The 7,080-nt window shown below is 36.5% G+C and overlaps 1 pseudogene; it reads right to left on the reverse strand.

Moving 5' to 3' along the window:
- Positions 1–3,269: 3,269 nt before the first annotated feature.
- LOC116178312 overlaps positions 3,270–7,080 on the reverse strand; it is a 34,862-nt pseudogene continuing 31,051 nt past the window's right edge.

The following is a 7,080-nucleotide window of genomic DNA, read 5'->3' on the forward strand; positions in this document are numbered from 1 at the left end:
CTTCGGATTTTTTTATCACTACGATTTCGATGTGTTACCATTTCCAATTTTTATACAAGAGTTACACATTATTTTTCCTTATACACTTATTGTAGCTAATTAGTTTCAAGATAAGGACGCAGATATTTAACACAGATGCAGATGATTCTAAGCCGGCGCATTATTTTTGTAAGTAAATGGAAAGGGAAAAGGTATTAAACAAGCGAACCGGATGTGAATCGAGGCTTTTTTGGTGGAATACGTGAATCGAGTTTTTTTAACGTAGCCGTATTTGAGCATATCTGTTTGAAAAACAGTCAGTTTTGTCGTTATCGAAGTTTTTTGAAAACAGGCAGTTTTGTTTAATGGTCTTTTTTGCGGGTGCTGTAATTTAAATCGAGAAATGAAGTTTCGAAGCAATATCCCATGGCATTTTGTGTTTTTGCGTCATTTTTTGTTAATCGCAGTTACAACCGGAGATTTGGAATTATTGACACTTTAAGGTAATTAAGATTCCTTTAATTTTCAGGTTCTGATATCGTTTGTAGTCGTGATATAACTGGCGATCAAAGAGGGATTGATGAAATTTCCCATGTAAATAAAAATTCCAAAAACGACTCGACAACAATCGTGCGCCCTTTAGTGGGGAAGCTAGAAACTTGAAAATAATTTCCAGCGATTTCTCTTGGTCCCTTTTGTTAACAAAATTTTTTTCCCGAAGCTGTGCAATTAACGGTTCCATAGATATCGCTTGTGACCATTATTAATGGGACACCCTATACATGCAACTTTTGATATTCCGTTGGCACTCCACGAATTCTTTACCTTTACCGTATACTTTTGGATCTCCTATTTCTTCTAATTCATTCAATTTCCGATTTATATGTACATGCGATTCATCGGCTTATTAAAGATATTAATTTAAAACTTTTATTCAATTTCTTCATATTTCAGCAGTTGATATCATTTTTGGGCCACGATAAATTTAACTTTTGTCGAGTTTAAACGTTCATTTCCTTATCTATCTGTACAGTGTGATTGATTTTTCTTGACCAAGGGTATATTTCTTTTATTATTTTCTCAAATTCTAATAAAGCTACATATTCAAAAAAACAAGTGATATAAAAACAAAAGAGCATCAGAAAAAAAATCAATTTTTTTTAATAGTACGGTTATTTTTTTCTATATATTCTTAAAGAGCTTGAATTTCTCTTTACAATGATATCCAATATGTTACACTTACCTTAGAAATTAAAGCTACAGTAATGTGTTCAGAACCAATCGCAGTAGCTGTGGCAATTTAAACAAAACCATAAAATTTATAAGAGGAAGCGAAGAAAACAAATGACAAGCAGTTACAGGAACAATTATTATAACTTAAGACAGATTTAAACACATTGCACTTGCTTCCTATGTATTATCATTACATCATTACATTACAACCCTTAACATTTTTTCATCATTTGTGTAATTATTATTTTTTCTGCATTGTGGTTCTTATAAGTTGTATTATTCACTAAATAAAATGACAGACATGACAAGTGAAAAACTCTCCTTTGTTTTTGTTTAAATTTCCACGGTCACTGCGATTGGTTTTTAAAAACATTACTGCCGCATTAATTTCTAAGGTATTGGAAATCATTGTAAAGAAACTCTTGGTATTGGTATTACAGAAAAAAGTAACCGTTCTATTTAAAAAAATTTATTTGTTTTCTGATGCTGTTTTGTTTTCATATCACTTGTTTTTTTTTTGAATATGTAGCTTTATTAAAAATTGAAGGTAGAGTATTTTTTCTCTCCAATTAATATACGCTTGGACACGCAAAATCAATCACACTGTATAGTAAGTTTCTCTGTGCAACTCTGACGTTACTTTGCTTTATTAAAAAAATGCTTTTTTGGTTAAGAACTGAATGTATAGTTTTTAAATAGTGGCAACTTCGGTTTTTATTGGTGCTATAGCATAAAATCGTTGAGTGAATCCTTCATTGAACGATAAAATCTACTCTACAGAATGCATTTCCTGTCAATTTGTGCCGAATCCGTCTCCCTTTGATTTTGAAGGCAAGACTATTAGCCTGTTTGTTTATTTAATATTTTTGTAAATAAATCGATTTCTATACATTTCATAGCAAAATATTAAGTAACAAAAATTAAAGAAAGCTAAATTTCCTACGAGAAACCTTCTGTAAGTTTTTGCGTGCGATTATGCCTCGAAGTTAAATACCTTAGAAATTAAAGCGGCAGTAATGTTTTTAAAACCAATCGCAGTAACCGTGGAAATTTATAAACAAAAACAAAAGAGCGTTTTACTTGTCATGTCTGTCATAAAATCAGTTTAGTGAACAATATAACTTATAAGAACCACAATGCAAAAAATAATAATAATTACACAAATGATGAAAAAATGATGTAATGATAATACATAGGAAGCAAGTGCAATGTGTTTAAATCTGTCTTAAGTTATAATAATTGTTCCTGTAACTGCTTGTCATTTGTTTTCTTCGCTTCCTCTTATAAATGTTATGTTTTTGTTTAAATTTCCACAGCTACTGCGATTGGTTCTAAACAAATTACTGTAGCTTTAATTTCTAAGGTAATTGTAACATATTGGATATCATTGTAAAGAGAAATGCAAGCTCTTTATGAATATACCTACAGAAAAAAGTAACCGCTCCATAAAAAAAATCGATTTGTTTTCTGATGCTCTTTTGTTTTTATATCACTTGTTTTTTTGAATATGAAGCTTTATTAGAAATTGAAAGTAGAGTATTTTTGCTTCTTATACACTCCAATAATAAAAGAAATATACGCTTGACCATCAAATAAGATGAAAAAGTGAGAATATCAGTGGAAACAGCATTTTAATATCTGTTTTCTAAGCAGAGATATGGCGAAAATACGAATATTGACTGAGTGGCGGAAGTTTTTATTTTGGATTTAACTTTTCAATTATCTCCCAGAAATAAGTAAAGTAGAAATCTGAAAGCTGAAAAGATCTCAAGGTTCTGAAATATGTTTCCAAACAAATTTTGGTCGTGGCAATGTAAAGAATTTATCTGGATGATTGGGGTCAGCGATTTACGTGTCATTTTTTTTTCAATAAGTTTTTGTGCATTAATTGTTCTTGGCGTCTAGATAGAGGGCGTAGGGATACAATTGCAGTCGTTTTAGTCAGTGCTACCTTACATCATGTAATAGGTTCGTATGCTTCAGATGCAATTACATACAGCACACGTTGCGTGGACTTTTTTTTTAAATGAAACTACTTTACTCAGGGTTAAAATGCTTTAATACTCGATAAAACCCCTTGAAGATTTAGAGTAGTTTAATCCCAGCTGATCTACCGCTTCTGCTATAACTTTCAGGGCGTAATCCAATTGTTCCTTCGAGTGTCCTGCCGAAAGACACACGCGCATGCGACATTCTAAAAACGGAGTAACCGGATATACAACTCCCGCACTTGCTATGTCTTTCTCGCGCAGAAACCTAACTAAAGCTCTAAAAGAAACGAGTTGATTGTGGGATGGTATTGACTCAACATACGTACGCGGTTTTTGAGTAAAAACAGCTCAAAATGGGAACGAAAGGCGAGTCATCACGTCCGTAAGTAATCAACCCCATTATTGTTCAACTCGACGTCTGAAGTACTTCGAGTTCCTGGATAGGGTGGATATCCGAGTCGTGCCAAGATCAGAACCGTCTTTTCCCATTAAAATTTTGAGGACGTCTACAATGTGGGCCGCGATCGGTGGCGACATGGCGAACAGGTGCTTTGATATGTAGCTTTGCGAGCGCATGTAGGAAATGAAGTCCTTGTCACCTGCAATGTAACCACCCGAAGCTCCAAAGCTCTTGGTGTAGGTACCCATTAATATGTCGATATCCTTTGGGTTACAGCTAAAATATTCAACTACACCTCTCCCATTTTGCCCCACTGCACCAATGCTGTGCGCTTCGTCCAGGTACAAATACGCCTTGTACTTCTTCTTCAGCGCGATTATTTCGGGCAGTGGTGCCATGGTGCCTTCCATGCTATACACCCCCTCCACGATTATAAAAATCTTCCGCCATTGCTCATGTCGTGCAGATTTCCTTTGGCCGAAGTGCACGGCTTCTTTTAGGAGCAGCTCAAGGTGAGCCACATCTGTAACGCACGGTGAAAGAGCTTGAGTCACTGAGGTTGTATTACCATTGTGCCTGAACACTTTAACTGTCGCACCCGATACTTTGACCCCGACAACGATCGAGGCGTGATTCATTTCATCGCTCAAAACGAGACAGCCTTTCCCCATTAACGCGGGCAAATGGAGCGAATTTACCACGAAACCCATACCGCAAGCTAGCGAGTCTTCGGCGCCCACGAACTCCGCGGTGAGTCTTTCCAACTCGGCGTGAAGGTCAGTCGTGCCGTAAAGCTGACTCGTCGCTCCCGTCGACAGACCATACTTGTAGATTCCCCCAATGGAAAACTCCGCGCTTCTGCCTCGGTTGTCGGCAAATCCGAGGTAGTTGTAGGAGGCTAGATTGACGCACCTCCTCTTCTCACCGGTATATCTAGAGCAACACTCTTGAGCATGTTACTTACCGAAAGGTGCATTTACCTCGACGTGTTGCCATCGCGTTCCTTCGCCACTATTTCCGGACCCGGAACGCCACAGGTGCGGTTGCCCCAACATCCGGAAGCTCTCCTGAAGTAGAAGAATACTAGCGAACTGTTCTTCTACAAGTGTAAAGCGGTGAGGTAAGCTTCGCGATTTTTCTCGGCGTTGCTTGCTTGCGGGCAGTGACCAGCGACTCGAAAGCTGGTCAGAAAGCACAGATGTAGTATTAAGCTGATGATAAACTTGTACAAACGAAGGGTGTTCATGCCACACTCAACAGCGAATAAATCGATGAGTTATGCACGTAATGAAAAGACTGGCTTACCTTGACTTCCCAAATTCCTCAAAAAGTAACTTTCGTACTATGATAACATAAGTCGTAGTGACAATGTGAACGTCACTTTACATGCAGCGGTTTATTCATAGGATAACTGCGAAAGATTTATCTGTGTCGGTGCCCAATATTATTATACGTGGAGGTCAGCCGTGAGGGTAGAATCGAAGAGAAGTTGACCTAATTTAAGACACGCAAAATAGAGGGTATCCTTGTGTCAGTACTGGGCACAAAGCTACGTATATGTTGTCCTTGTCTGACAAGTGAATGGAGTACAGTTGAGTAATATTTACGGAATGTTTCACTTACAAAGTTGCAAAAAAATTAACGGTATAAGTAATTTTTTCGTACGAAAAGTGTAGAACTAGTATACTTAAGATACAAGTGTATAATCAAGTCTTAAAAGCACGCGCAACGAGTTTAAGGGCCCGACGCAAAGCGGAGTGCCTTTAACGTTGCAAGTGCTTTAAAGACCAATTATACACGTGTATCTTATAGTATTTTTTATTATACCTGCAGTATAATTTAAAAATAGGTAATACAATGAAGTCATATTGACGTTATACTCGAATACATGTCTAATTAAGTGGGCTGGGTGTTCGTAATTTCACGATTGCCATGGAAATGTCACTTGAAGTTTGCTTATAAAAATCATCGTCTTTGACAATTAAACGATTTCCGTTGAAAAAGATAATACACCGTCTATTAAATCGATTGTTGTAAAATCTAAACAAACGTTGGTAGGTGTAAAGTCCAACTCCAGCAAAGCCTATTATAAAGAATATGAAAAGTTGTTTCCATGGATGAATAGGAAGTTACTTACGAATACAGCCTTAAATGCATCCATAATGCTGGCATATATGAAGGAAATGTCAAAGGTATTTAAATCTTCTATATTTTGGTGCATTCATTCAAAACTTTAAAGCAATGCCACGATTAAAAAGTGAAACAGATTTGGAAGCATACCCTAAATTACGCGCGTTTGTGAAAGCTTCAACCAAAGGATAGGTACAAAAGCCAAAGGAATGTTCTGCATTTACAGAAAGCGACCTAAGAGGATTTTTTATTTCATCCAGATGACAGTTTCAAAAGTCATACTTGAAGTTTCGTTACTTAGCAACTTTAAAGCACGTGTGTTTTAAAGGCCCTTTTTCGCACGCATTTGAGTGTTTAAAACGGAGATTGTGATTCAGGTATAATAAAAAATACCTTTTTCTACGAAAGTGTAGAAACACGATTGTTTTTGTAGGTAAATTGATTGTGAAAACAGGTCTTTGAAACACTAGTGCGGCAAAAATATTTTCTGCACGCATTTTCTAGACGCTAATAAACATATGCGAAGTAACTTTGTAATTGTATTGCTTTATTCACAGTTTCGTTATATAAGACAGACAATGGTAGAATTTTCTTTGCCTTCTGCTACAGAAAACGTTCTTGGGACATGATTCTTGGAGTCAGGAATCGTTAAGTATCAATAAAATTGCATCTTGTGACTTGTTCTGTGAAATCCGTTACAGTCATTTTACAACGTTCGCTCCGACGGCAAGCTCCAGCCACTCCAAGGACGAGAGCAACCTGTAATTAAATTATGCTTATTTATGATTTAAAAATACAATAAGAAATTGGCAAACCTTCATCATTACAAATGTTTCATCAGGCGCTTCTCCCAAAAACTTAGCGATTTGTTCTCTTATGAAAACGCTCCTTTCCGAAACGCTGCTTACACTTTTGGGGTAGCAATTCATGCGAAACCGCATTAGCCATTTCCGCAACGTCCGGCTGGGTGCACATACCTTCTTCATCTTCAGTTTCGTCAAAATCTATCTTAACACTTCTTCACTACGCCACAAATTGTTTGACTTAAATTTACGATTTTTCAAACAATTATGTTTTGTCATGGCAACCGGCTTACTGGATCATTTACAATTGAAACATCCAACTACGATCAGACATACGATTTTTTGTCGTTATTTGGCTAGTTGAAATTTCTAATTTCTAGAGAAGAATTTTTCACTTTCGTAGAAAAAATAGTATGAAACACGCATGCCGAAACTGTAATTGAAAAACTCGTATAATAGGAACACTCGCTGGCGCTCGTGTTCCTACATTTATACTCGTTTTTCAATAATACCGTTTCTGCACTTGTATTTCAATGTACTATTC

Source organism: Photinus pyralis, unplaced genomic scaffold (genome assembly GCF_008802855.1).
Source record: "Photinus pyralis isolate 1611_PpyrPB1 unplaced genomic scaffold, Ppyr1.3 Ppyr1.4_LG8, whole genome shotgun sequence".
In the NCBI taxonomy this organism is placed as follows: Eukaryota; Metazoa; Arthropoda; class Insecta; order Coleoptera; family Lampyridae; genus Photinus; species Photinus pyralis.